The sequence below is a fragment of the Triticum dicoccoides genome, chromosome 5A (assembly GCF_002162155.2).
Source record: "Triticum dicoccoides isolate Atlit2015 ecotype Zavitan chromosome 5A, WEW_v2.0, whole genome shotgun sequence".
NCBI classification, from domain to species: Eukaryota; Viridiplantae; Streptophyta; class Magnoliopsida; order Poales; family Poaceae; genus Triticum; species Triticum dicoccoides.
This window is the reverse complement of record NC_041388.1, coordinates 298,690,738-298,704,541: the sequence shown is the minus strand read 5'-3', so window position 1 is coordinate 298,704,541 and position 13,804 is coordinate 298,690,738.

Genomic DNA, 13,804 nt, shown 5'->3' with positions numbered 1-13,804 from the left:
ATGGCCCGTGTCGGACCACTAGGGCCAAATTGGGAAGAAATTCCCGTTAGTTTAGTATATGACCAAGTACAGGCGGCCGCCAAATATTCCCAACAGGATTGTAAATTAGACCGCCTTTTGGTTGGTATAGAGGAGGAAGTGTTTGAGTCGTGAGTGATTATGTACTTTCCTTCTAGCTGGATAATAAAGACAATTGTCATCGCCGACCTTTTCGCTTCAACCTTTGGACCCGAAGGTGCGGAGTGTTTCCGAATATCCTAGCGGTAGAATATACCGGGGTATGCGTGGAAACCAGGCGTAGGGGTCATAATTGCTCGAACAGACAATGTGTATCCAGCTAGTTATGTTATATTACATTATGTAAGAAACATCTTCCAGAGAGAATAGTTCCATTAAGGGTTCCTTTCCCTGGGTGTGCATGCATTTAATGTGCATGTCCAAACCGGGATTGAAAAAATCGTAGAGTAAGTAACATCTGGGGTTCACAATGGAGTGAATGCGGAAACACCTTTACTTCGCCGACCGAATATTCCCTTAAGAACGCTAGCTTTCGGCTTCACCCAGTCCGAGGTACACATCCGGATGACCCGGCAGTAACAATCACAGAGGTGCTCCCTTTATGCCCTAGCCGAACTAACGGGAACATAGGGCATAAGCACAGGAGCCAGGCAACCCAGCTTGGCCAAAACTTAAGTCATATCGATGCATATAATGGCGAAGAAAAGGTACATATGGAAAAAACGCATATGTGCTGAGCTTGATGCTCGAAGAATAGTCGCAAACTTCTGTACGAGAAGCCCCCAGGTATAATGAACGTACATATTTAGAGATGTACGCATCAGGTAGGGATGGTCTAGCCGTACTAAAGCCGTAAGGCTGAAGAAAAAAATGAAAAAAGGTAAAAAACGAAAAGAGAGGGAAAAAGAAATAACTGTAATAACAGGAGGGAGGAAGCGAACACAGAGTTTGGTGCTAGGCATAAAATCATCATAGTCTGGTCGCGTTCTAGGGGTTCGGCTCCAGGTGATTGTCTGACGCATCACGTAGGCGGTATGCTCCTTCGATGAGAACTTCGTCAATGATGAAGGGATCCTCCCACTTGGGCTTGATTTTGTCCTTTTTCTTCTCCGGCAAGCATAGAACGAGTTCACCAATGTTATAAGTCTTGGCCCACACTTCTCTGCTTTGGTACCTGCGAGCCTGTTGTTGATAATATGCGGAACGGGCTTTTGCGATGTTGCGCTCCTCCAAGGTTTCTAAGCTATCATGCCGATCTAGCTCGGCTTCTCTCTCTTCGTACATACGAACTCGAGGTGAGTCATGAATAATATCTCAAGGTAACACTGCTTCCGCACCATACACCATGAAGAAGGCTGCATATCCGGTAGTGCGGTTGGGCGTGGTCCACAGCCCCCAGAGTACGGAGTCAAGTTCCTCCACCCAGTGCTTGTCCGATTCCTTGAAAGACCGCACTAGTCTGGGTTTGATGCCGCTCATAATAAGACCATTAGCCCGTTCGACTTGATCGTTTGTCCGTGGGTCATAGACAAAGGCGTAATCGAGCTTAATGCCTAGATTAGCGCACCAGGTTTTCACCTCATCGGCTATAAAATTGGAGCCATTATTGGTGATTATACTATGCGGGACACCGTAATGGTGTACCACACCGGATATGAAATCTATTACTGGCCCCGCTTCGGCCGTTTTGACTGGTTTGGCCTCTATCCACTTGTTGAATTTATCCACCATGACCAGCAGATACTTTCTCTTATGACTTCCTCCTTTAAGCGGTCCGACCATATCGAGCCCCCAGACTCCAAAACGCCAAGTGATGGGGATTGTTTGTAAGGCCTTGGGAGGCATATGGCTTTGGATGGCAAAGAGTTGGCATCCGACGCACTATTGGACAAGGTCCTGTGCATCTGCTCGGGCCGTCGGCCAATAAAACCCTGTACGGAAGGCCTTGGTAACAAGGGCCCGAGCTGCAGCGTGGAGACCGCCGAGTCCGGCATGAATTTCAGCCAAGAGCTGCCGCCCCTCTTCCTCGGATATACATCGTTGAAGGACTCCGGTAGCGCTTTTCTTATAGAGCTCTCCATCATGAACCTTGTAGGCCTTTGAACGCCGGACAATGCAGCGGGCCTCATTCTGGTCCTTAGGAAGCTCCTTCCTGTTAAGGTAGGCCAGGAAGGTTTCAGTCCATGGGGCAATGACTGCCATGATGAGATGCGCCGACGGTGTTATTTCGGCGGTCGAGCCCCCGACGATGTTGGTGTTTTCGGGATCTGGGGTTATGTTTGGATCCGGACTAGTATTGTCGTTTTCCCCCTGCCACACCATGGATGGCTTAAAAAGCCATTCTAGGAAGATATTAGGTGGGACGGGGTTGCGCTTGGCGCCGATATGAGCAAGAACATCCACCGCTTGATTACTTTCTCAAGCCACATGATGGAACTCGAGCCCCTCGAACCGGGCCGACATTTTTATGACTGCATTATGATACACTGCCATCTTCGGATCTTTGGCGTCGAAGTTTCCATTTATTGGAGATATTGCCAGGTTTGAGTCCCCGTGCACCTTTAGGCGTTGTATGCCCATGGAGACAACCATGCGGAGACCATGTAATAAGGCCTCGTATTCGGCTGCGTTATTGGAGTCTTTGTATAGTATTTGGAGGATGTACTGAATGACGTCTCCAGTAGGGGATGTTAAAACGACGCCCGCTCCTAACCCTGCCAACATTTTGGAGCCATCAAAATACATGACCCAATTGGATTATGTGTTGTACTCTTTAGGGAGTTTGGCCTTTGTCCATTCGGCGACGAAGTCGGCCAGGTCTTGGGATTTGATAGCTCGACGTGGTTTATATGTAATGTCAAATGGGAGGAGCTCAATGGCCCATTTGGCAATCCGGCCCGTAGCATCGCGATTGTTTATAATGTCATTGAGTGGTACTTCGGAGGCCACCGTGATCGAACACTCCTGAAAGTAGTGGCGAAGCTTTCGGGATGCCATGAAGACCGCGTATGCTATCTTTTGATAATGAGGGTATCGGGATTTGCATGGTGTAAGGACAGTAAATACGTAGTATACTGGTTTCTGAAGCGGGAATTTATGCCCATCCTGTTTTCGTTCAACGACGAGTATGGCGCTCACCACCTGATGCGTTACCAATATGTATAATAACATCGGTTCGCCAGCATTTGGTGCGACCAAGATTGGATTGCTCGCAAGAAGGGCTTTTATTTCCTCCAGTCCGGCTGTTGCCGCGTCCGTCCACTCGAAGTGGTCGGTTAGCCGTAGAAGGCGATAGAGTGGCAGTGCCTTTTCTCCCAATATGGAGATAAAGCGGCTTAGAGCTGCTACCCAACCCGCGAGCTTTTGAACTTGTTTAAGGTTTGTTGGTTTAGCCAATTGTGACAAATCTTGGATTTTGGCTGGGTTTGCTTCAATTCCTCTATTGGAAACGATGAAGCCCAGCAGTTTTCTAGCAGGGACGCTGAAAACACATTTTTCCGGATTGAGCTTAATGTCATACTCGTGGAGGTTGTCGAATGTGAGACGTAAATCGTCTATTAGTGTTTCGACGTGCCTAGTTTTGATGACGACGTCGTCCACATAAGCTTCAACTATTTTGTCGGTCTGTTTCGCCAGGCATGTTTGAATCATGCGTTGGTATGTGGCGCCAACGTTCTTGAGCCCGAAGGGCATGGTGTTGAAGCAGAATGGCCCATATGGGGTGATGAATGTTGTTGCAGCTTGATCGGATTCCTTCATTTTGATTTGATGGTATCCGGAATATGCGTCAAGAAAACATAATGAGTCGTGTCCTGCGGTGGCGTCAATGATTTGATCGATGCGGGGGAGGGGGAAGGGATCCTTGGGGCATGCCTTGTTGAGGCTTTGAAAACAATGCACAGGCGCTAGGATTTGTCCTTCTTTGATACCATCACCAAATTTGCTAGCCAGTCCGGATGATTTATTTCTCTAATGAATCCGGCCTCGATTAACTTGGCTAGATCTTCCCCCATAGCTTGGCGTTTGGGTTCAAAAAAGCACAATAGTGTTTGCTTGACCGGCTTGTGTCCCTTCAATATATTGAGGCTATGTTCGGCCGACTCGCGTCGGATTCTTGGCATATCGGAAGGGTGCTAGGCGAATATATCCCAATTCTCACACAGGAACTCTCAGAGAGCGGCGTCAACCGTCGGGTCTAGTTGTGCTTCGATGGATGCTGTCTTCTTGGGGTCCGTTGGATGGACTTGGAATTTGACTATTTCTTCTGCCGGTTTGAATGAGGTGGATTTGGTTCATTTGTCTAGGACCACATCATCTCTGTCCACCGTGAAGCGCAGCACGGTTAAATCTTTAGCCACAAGGGCTTCAGATAATGCCTCAAGGGCCAGGGACGCAGTTTTATTCTTGGCGCGGAGTGCTATGTCCGGATCACTAACTAGAGTGATTATACCGTTGGGCTCGGGCATCTTAAGCTTCATGTACCCATAATGGGGTATTGCTTGAAAGCGCGTAAATGCATCTCGCCCTAAGAGGGCATGATATCCGATGTTGAAGGGGGCCACCTGGAAGGTTATCTCTTCGGACCGATAGTTCTCCGGCATGCCGAATACCATGTCGAGTGTGATTTTTCCCGCACATCGTGCCTCCCGACTGGGAATGATTCCTCGGAAGTTCGTGCTGCTTTGCTCAATGCGGCTCCTGTCTATTTCCATTTTTCGTATTGTATCCTCATAGATGAGGTTCAGTCCGCTGCCGCCGTCCATGATAACCTTGGCGAGCCGAAAGCCATCCACCATTGGGCTGAGGACCAAGGCTGCTGGTGTTCGGACTATCCTGTGTTTTGGTTCGTCGCCAGCGTTAAAGGTTATCGTTGTGTCATTCCAAGGGTTTATTGTTGCGATATGGCAGACTTCGGCGAGTTCGCCGAGTGCCCTTTTGCGCCTATTGTTTGAAGTGAATGTCTCAAAGACTGTCAGGATTCTGGGTCTGTCGTCTTCTGGAGGGTGTTGCTCTGGGGTGTCTTTGGTGAGGATGTCCTCGCTGTTTTTGGCTACCTGCCAGAGTATCCAACATGCTCAAAGGTTGTGAGTTGGTATGGTGTATGGTGTGGTGTGTATTTTTCATGGGCCATCAAGCCATCCCTCCAGAACGGTTCCGCACCGCATAATGGGTTTGCATTTTTTTGGCGGAATGCTGATATTGCATCCTCGTCGCGGCAATCTTTGACCTTGTCCTTGGCAAGGAGCAATCTGGCCCAAAAGTGGTGGACCGTTTCCTGGGGCTGCTATTGTATACTCGTGAGAGCGCTTATGTCTGGGTGGGTGGGTGGCGTTGGATCTGAACCCTAACCGATCGATGATCCGGATTCTGAGGTTTTTCTGGACTGAACAGTCCGGGCTCCGGAGTATCTTCTGATTTTTGAAGCCCGCTGTCCGACTCTAAGTTCGGAGGACGAGGCGTGTCTTTCTGCCGATAGGTGTCCGGCTTCTCGAGGTCGGAGATCCGAACGTAATTCGTCCTCAGTATAGAGGAAGGGTTATCTTGCTCCTCGACTATCGCTATCTGGTGGGTGATCGGTGGAGAATTAATCTCTCTCTGGTCGGGTTTAAGCCCAATCCGATCATAGTCTATAGCGACTCCCAAGGCAGCAATGCAATCTAGGAGTTCATTCAAAGACGATAACTCCGCCGGATCCATCCGTTCGGCGTATTCAAAATCAACGCAGATACGTTTTTCGATGACTCGGGAGGTCATCCTCGTCGGCTCAGAGGCCGAGCAGGCGATCATGGTAAAACCGCCCAGCTGGAGGGTTGGGCCCGAGGCCAGAGCTCCTCCTGAGGTGATATTTTCCTTGACGATAAGTCGAGCCATCAACCTCTGTGACAACGGCACAGTGGAACTCTCAATGAAAGCACCAATGTTGGTGTCAAAACTGGCGGATCTCGGGTAGGGGGTCCCGAACTGTGCGTCTAAGGTTGATGGTAACAGGAGACAGGGGACACGATGTTTACCCAGGTTCGGACCCTCTCTATGGAGGTAATACCCTACTTCCTGCTTGATTGATCTTGATGAATATGAGTATTACAAGAGTTGATCTACCACGAGATCGTAATGGCTAAACCCTAGAAGTCTAGCTTGTATGACTACAGTATTGAGTATCTATATCCGGACTAAGTCCTCCGGTTTATATAGACACCGGGAGGATCTAGGGTGACACAAGGTCAGTTACAAAGAAGGGAATTTACATATTCCATCGCCAAGCTTGCCTTCCACGCCAAGGAGAGTCGCATCCAGACACGGGTGTAGTCTTCGTTCTTCGTATCTTCACAACCCATCAGTCCGGCCCATAGATAACAGGCCGGACGCCCGAGGACCCCTTAGTCTAGGACTCCCTCACCTGTTTAAACTGTCAATTCATAATGCATTTTGCTTTATACTAATCACTTATTTTGTATTTGTGCAAACAGGGATGCTCAGCTTGATTTCAATGGGAACTGCACAAAATGTTCATGAATACATCGAATCATTCATTTACACCACAAGAAAGGAGGTGCCGATATGTTCAAGGCATTGCAACATATAAAGGAGAAATCATACAAGCTACGCGCGAATTTGGTTGATTTTGGTGGTCTGCACAAAAAGAACAGCTGGTTTATTTAGCACGAGGTGCCATGTCAATGTCTGAACTGATGGAAAACCCTGCCCATTCCACAATCGTAGGCATTTGATATTTTGGAATGGGAAAACCTTGTCAAAGTTTGCTCATTGATGTATGCAAAACAACACGCATTTGACATTCTGGAATGGGACAATCTTGTCAAATTTTGCTCATTGATGTTAGGAAGAAGACATGCATTTGATATTTTCGAATGGGACGCCCTTTGCTATCAGCATCATCGATCGATTTTTCTTTATTGTTTAGTTGTGAAGTAAATATTGTCTGTAACATGTGAATTGCTAAGATGAATAATCATCGATTGTTTTGAATGTTCTCTATGAATTGCCAAGCCTGTGTGTTTGATTGCAATGTACAGGAACGCTAAAAAGCAGCTCAAACTCTTTGTACTCCATTTGTTCCTTTTTACTTTGCATATTAGATTTCTTTCAAGTCAGTTGATTTTACATTTTGAATGTAAAATATTTTTTTTCTAAAATATTGGTCAAAGTAGAGATACTTTGACTGCAGACAAAACTTGTCTACAGAATAAAAAGGACCGGATGGAGTACATGTGAAACTGCTACAAACAAGGTGATCACCCTGGGAATAATCCTAGTACGTATTGTTTTGCATGTTCATCCAATGCTAGTGATACAAGAATTCGAACTAATTGAACTAAATCCATTCATACACGGCCAGAATTCATTACATTTCATACATTCTTCAACTAAAAAGGGGTGCACTGGAGGTATAATTAATTAACCGAATCTTATTCTCCAGTGAACTAAGCTTCAGTGACTTAACCGCAGGTGAAGTTGCATAACTGACGTGTGGCCCAGATGCCTGTTGGGCCCATATGCCAGTGACCCAACTGCACCAGCAGTTAAGTAACTAAAGCAGCGTCCTTCTCCAACATATCTCTTCGACTCCACGTGGCCGCCAAGAAGCTAATCGGCCGTCAATGGTCAACCCGCCTAGCTTGGCTTCAACTGGAGTGTAGCAGCGGTGGCCTTACTTGGACACGAGTGGCGGCGACCTACCTTGTTCCACTCTTCCTTGTTTCTTATGTGGCGCGGCCTCATTGGCAGCGGGGTGGGGCCTCGACGGAGCCGGTGATGTCCTTTATCTCATTGCCGGCGGGGTGGCGCCTCGGCGAAGCGGGGGAAATCCTCCCCCTCGTTGCCGGCAGGGGGGCCTCGGCTAAGCCGGCGATGGCCTCTGCCTCATTGTTGGCGGGGCGGGGCCTGGGTGGAGTAGGGCCTCGCCAAAGCCGGCGAGGTCCTCCGCCTCGCTGCCGGCGGGGCGGGGCCTCAGCGGAGCCGGCGGTGTCCACTTCCTCGTTCTTGGTGCCGCGGGGCCTCAGCGGAGCAGGGCCTCGTCGACGCTAGCGGAGCGGCGACTCGTCGGAGCCGGCATTGTCCTCTGCCTCGTCCTCGGTCTTGCCAAACAGCGCCTCACCCGTTTCATCGCCCTCTTTGTAGGCGGCTGCAGCCTCCGCCACCCGCATGCGGTACCGCCAGCGCTCGAGGCGGCCGTCGAGGGCGGAGCGGTACGAGTCGAGCAGCGCCTCCTGCTCTGCCCGCTCCGCGGCGATCTACACCTCCGCTTGCAGGTGCTCCTAGAGGAGATGGTGGTTGTAGGCGGCATTGGCCTGCGCCTCCGGAACTGCTCCTCATGCTTCTGCCTCACCATGTCCATGTATTGGGCACGGGCCTCGCCGATCGTCATGGTGCAATGCACCAGCGAGGATGGCACGGAGGAGGGGTTTGGCGCCGGATCATCGACTACCATGTTATCCATTGGGACGTCGTCGTCCTCCGGCTGCCTGCCAGCCAGCCAGCCGGCAGCAATGGCTGCCATCTCCTTGTGGTCCGTTGTCCGCCCGTCCCGAAGAGCGCTGGAGCGCGAGGAAGCCATGGTGGGTAGTAGTGGTGTGGACATGAGAAAGGGAACGGAGACGGATGACTACGACTATGGCCGGTGCAGCAGTTTATATAGAAATGGTGGGCGGTGGAGGGACGGACTTGTGGCGCCGGAGTAGCCGCCTCGGCAACCGTGTATCATTAATGTGGGCGACAGGCGGATGGACGGACGACACTTGTGTCATTTGAAGGTGGAGCAATCGCTTGCACCGGGAAGCGGGGTGGGCGGCGCTGACCGTTTCAGGCGGAAAGCGCGCGTGGGCGAGGGAGGTGGTCTGGGTGGGCCATGGCTATTAGACTCGTGCTTGGCAGCGGGTCGGTCCAGCAGCCGGACATGTTGGCTCGCCAGCGAGCTCGCTGAGTTGAGCGTCGACAATCAGACGATGGATGTAGCTTCCGACCAGGAGCCGGCGCCACTGTCCAAGCCAGTTCATGCCGTGTTCACCATAGAGCAGGTGCGGCCGCACTTCGACGCCCTAGTGGCGGAAGAGCTACCAGTGCAGGAGGACCTGTGCTGCAACCAGCGTCTCCTCAACGAGTACCGGTGAACAAGCGAACGACAATGCCATTGCGGATATGTGGCCCTATGATCCTGGCTTCCCGAATGAGCAGCAGGCGCTGTATCAGACCATCAGTAGGGCCTGCGAGGCCCTTCCCGTCGTCCTTCAAGTTGTTGCGCTCGCCATGGCACCGCCATCTCGCATTGTCAACATGGTCAACGGATGTGAGGAATGAGGAGATGACTTTACTTGGAGAGGATGGCAGTGGGGACCCACTAGGGCCATAGCCGCATGTACGCAAGTGCCACCTTATTATATACAACTATAATATTTTGTGCTTCCTTCTGGTTTCCTGACATCACGGTCCCACACCATTGTCAACCTATGTAGTCAATAAACGAGATAATTGCACAAGGAGCGGCCGACAGCTGGGACCAAGCAGCTCGAACAGTATTTGTGTTTTTGAGGTGTGAGCACTGTAGAGTTTTTCTTGAGCGATGTTTTCATTGTTGTTCAGAGGAGAGCAGGGTATTAACTGGGTGGGCTATGGCCAGTCTATCCCAGGCCAGATATCCAGCCCAGTATCAAATTTTTTCAAGCTAAAAAGGGCTAGCCCAGCTATAATTTTTTTGAGGAATACCCAGGCAAGGTCAACTTGTTATTCTCCGCCCTGCTGGGCTGCAAATCTTTCCAAGGAGGGATGCATTAGGCTTAACAAGGAAATGAGCTTTAAGAAATAATAAATGGGATGTCATTATAAAAACTAGGCAGTAACTATAAAAAATGCACCAAACACGTAATTAGTTTATAATTTTTTTGGATTTTGAAATTTTTAATTTCATTAATTGTTGTGCATGCAATGTTTCGTTGGAATTTTTACATAATACAAATTTATATTGAAATTTTATTTAATCTGACTAGAAATTTCGGGATAAAAATATTCCGGATCCCATCAAAATGTGGGAAATTTTATTGAATTCTGTTTTGAACGGTTGGTTGAAATTATTAATCGTTGTCCTAGCTAGAAAATGGGATGTACTTTTAAGAAACTGTAAATGGGCTATAGTAATTCCATTAAAATTAAAAAATGGGCTATACATTCTTGCAAATCGCAAATGGGCTATAAGTTCTGTGCCACACACTTGTGGGCCTACTAAGTTGACGCGCCCTCTAAAAAAAGTAAGTTGACGCGTATGCAAGGCTTTGTCAACTTATAGTCAACACACGGTTCTAGAAGCAGTGGTCATTGGATGTCCATCCAACAGATGTCGTGCTTCTTCTTCAATCTCAGATACTCTAGCTTCAGCCGCCCAAAAAATGATTCCTCCCCCTGACATCTGGGGCGCACCATTTCGGAGGCTGACCTATGGGCCTACTAAGTTGACACGTTCCAAGGGCTTTGTCAACTTAGTCAATATAAACGATTCTAGTTGAAGAGACCGTACGATGTCCATCCAATGGTCGTAGTGCTTCTTCAACCTCTGGTCTTCTTGCTCCAGCCGCCCAAACCAGCGCCGGTGGGACTGCCTACTCCCATCTCCCGTGCCCGGCTGTGTTGTCGCACAGGCCGCACCGCACCGCCCCTCCCTACTCCATTGCTGGCCAGGCCATTCCTCTACTCACCCACACCTCCTGTTATTTTCCGGCAACGGCAGCTGGACCAGTAAACCCTCATACTCCCCACCGCGTGGGCAACCACTGCCGAGTCTTCCCCAGCTCCGTGTTGTTCCCTTCCTGGTGCTCTCGGCACGTCGTGGTCAACATGGTCAACGAACGACATCCATCGGACATGGACTGTACGTGGAGAGGCTGACAGCTGGGTCCACGGCAGCACACAAGGAAATGCCTCCTTATTACGCGCAAAATAATGATTCCTCCACCTGACAGTAGGGACCCACAGGACGGGCCACCGTATTTCGTGAAAAAAAAATTCCCCCTGACTGCTGGGACCCACCAGCTACATCTTCGCACACAAGGAAGTGCGTCCATATTACGAGCAAAAAATAATGATGCGCCCCTGACTGCTGGGACCCACCAGCTACATCTTCCATGCAAGGAAGTGCCTGACAGTCAGGACCCACCTAGTCGAAGCGTATGTAGCATTGTCATTCTGGTCGCGAACGTGTATGTACAGACGGTCGGTCTGTCTGCAGGATGTAGCGATGAACCGTGGCCGTGTAAGGAAGGGCACATGTGATAGTAGAGGCGTGCACGTCTTGTAGTAGAGGCGCACACGTAGCATGTACACGTACGCACATCGGACAGGGTGCAAGAAAGTAAATACAGCCACGTACGTACATACGGGCGGGGTCTCGAACGCCTACTCGTGCATACGTACGGCCAGGGCTCCTATACATGGCTGGGTCCGAACGGAGAAAACACATCGTCGTCGTGTTCATGGGGAGGCAACGAAATGCGTCGTGTTAATCGGGAGGCAACAGAACGCGTGCTGTTCATCGGGAGCCAACTGGCTTGGACGGAACAGCCGATGGAAACGAGGCCTGGCGTACCGCAGAACGGAGGAAACGGCCTTGTGTTCGACCAGCCATGGTTGAAACGGAATCCTGTTCATCCGGAGGGGTCTGATGTACCGCAAAATAGAGGAAACAGACCTCCTACGGCGGAAACGGGGTCCTATTAATCAGGAGGGGTGTGGCGTACTACAAAACGGAGGAAACAGACTTCTGTTGGAGCACTACGGTCGAAATGGGGGTCCTGTTCATCGGGAGGGGTGTGGCGTACCGCAAAACGGGACTCCACGGGATACTGTTCATCTCCATCGTCGACTGCCTTGACGGGCTACTGTTCATCCACCGTCGACCACCTCCAGCCTCCACCTGTGACTGTTCATCCACGAGCACCTGTTCATCCAGCCTCCACCGCGCGCTCCTCCACCGGCTACTGTTCAACCAGCCCTCTCCACGGGGTCCTGTTCAACCACTCCTCCACGGGCTACAGCTCATCCAGCCCTCCACCGGCTACTATTCAACCAGTCCTCCACGGGGTCCTGTTCATCCACCGACTTAATCGATCGAGGTACTATTCATCTAGCGGCAACGGCCTCTACTACCACGGGGTCCTGTTCATCCAACCCCCCACCGGGAACTATTCATCCAACCCCCCAACAACACTCACTATTCATCTAGAGGCAGCATCGATCGGCTTCAGTTAGCAGCAGTAGCGAAGGAATCACTCGGGTTCAGTTAACAGCAAGGGATCGATCGATCGCTCACGTTCAGTAATGCGTAGCCTGCAGTGCAATCGCTCGGGTTCAGTTAGAGCCCAACGCCTCGCTCGGGTTCACTTAGAGCCCAACGCCTCACTCGAGTCCAGTTAGAGCCCAACGCCTCGCCCACACGCGCATACGTATGAGAGAAACGCGCATCGCTTGGCCCCGACCAACCACCGTAACCGGGAACTCCCCCGATATTTTCCTCGTCCTTGCTTTTACCACGGTTTTTTCCGTCATGGACGGCCCAAAGAATGTCATGCAGCTGCGTCTTCGGCCCTCACTGGACGAAAAGCTCATTTTCTGTCATGATTTTTTGTCATAGAAGTAGGAACCCACCACATCTATGATGATACTGGGTTTTGTCACAATTATCGTCATAGAAATGTCATAAGCATGATAGAAATTTTTTTCGTTCGGCCCAAAATGTCACGGATGTGTCTTTTTTTGTAGTGGTGGTTCATGTAAAAATATCTTTCCTTATCTTAATAAAGACCGATTTCGGCCTTTCGAATACAAGCTAGACACCATATGCAGCATGCAACCACATATGACACCTCGAAGTGAAAGCAAGCTCCTGGGATGGTGGTTCATTGCGAGCGAGGTCATCAACTCTAGAGCTACGTTTACCGTCTCCATCTGCTGACGCTACACCCTTTATAAGGCTGAAACATGTCTGGCCTATCCGCGTACGATGCTGGAGCAACTTATCTCTTTTCTTTTCTATTTCTCTCATGGCAGCAGAGTCTGAAATACCCTTGCATAAAAACACAATAGTGAGAGTATGGGTGAAGTGTGTGCAGAACTAGTGCACTGTAAAAGTAGCAGATAGCAGGTGGCTGAAAAATAAATGACAGGAGACATATGATAGCTCTACAACATTGCATGTTAAACAAAATTAGATTCTACTCCGTATAATTTTGTAATATATGAGCACAGGAAATGCAGGTACTCCAACACACCACCACATGTGGTCCAATCAAGATAATAGTCGACTAAAAATAAATAGGTCAGTCGATTTTTTATGAACCGTCCGATCTATAAGGAACGGGCAGATGGCCTTCATCTACCTCCCGCCAGTCACTGTTGATGATCTTTCTCGAACCGCCAGCGACCACCGGCCCAGACCCCTGCCTCCGCCGCCTCACCCTCCCCTTGACCTCACACCACTGCCGTGCTTGGCATCACCCCATCCCTTTAATCCCGGCCGACCTCCAGATCGGGCGCCAGCAGCTGTAGGCCCCAGACGCCCCTATGATAAACACCGAGGCACTGCTTCCCCGGTGTAATAGGAGGACTAGCACCTGTTACACCGGGGAATGCTTCCGTTAATTGGGAATCAACTGACTAGGAGTTGAAATCCAGGGGGCGACGGACCTCTAGCGAAGGTGAAATAGTATATGAGGAGAAACCTTGTGCATTGCGAGTTACTAGGAACCTCTAGTATCAAGAAGAAGCGGTCAACTAGTGTCTTTTG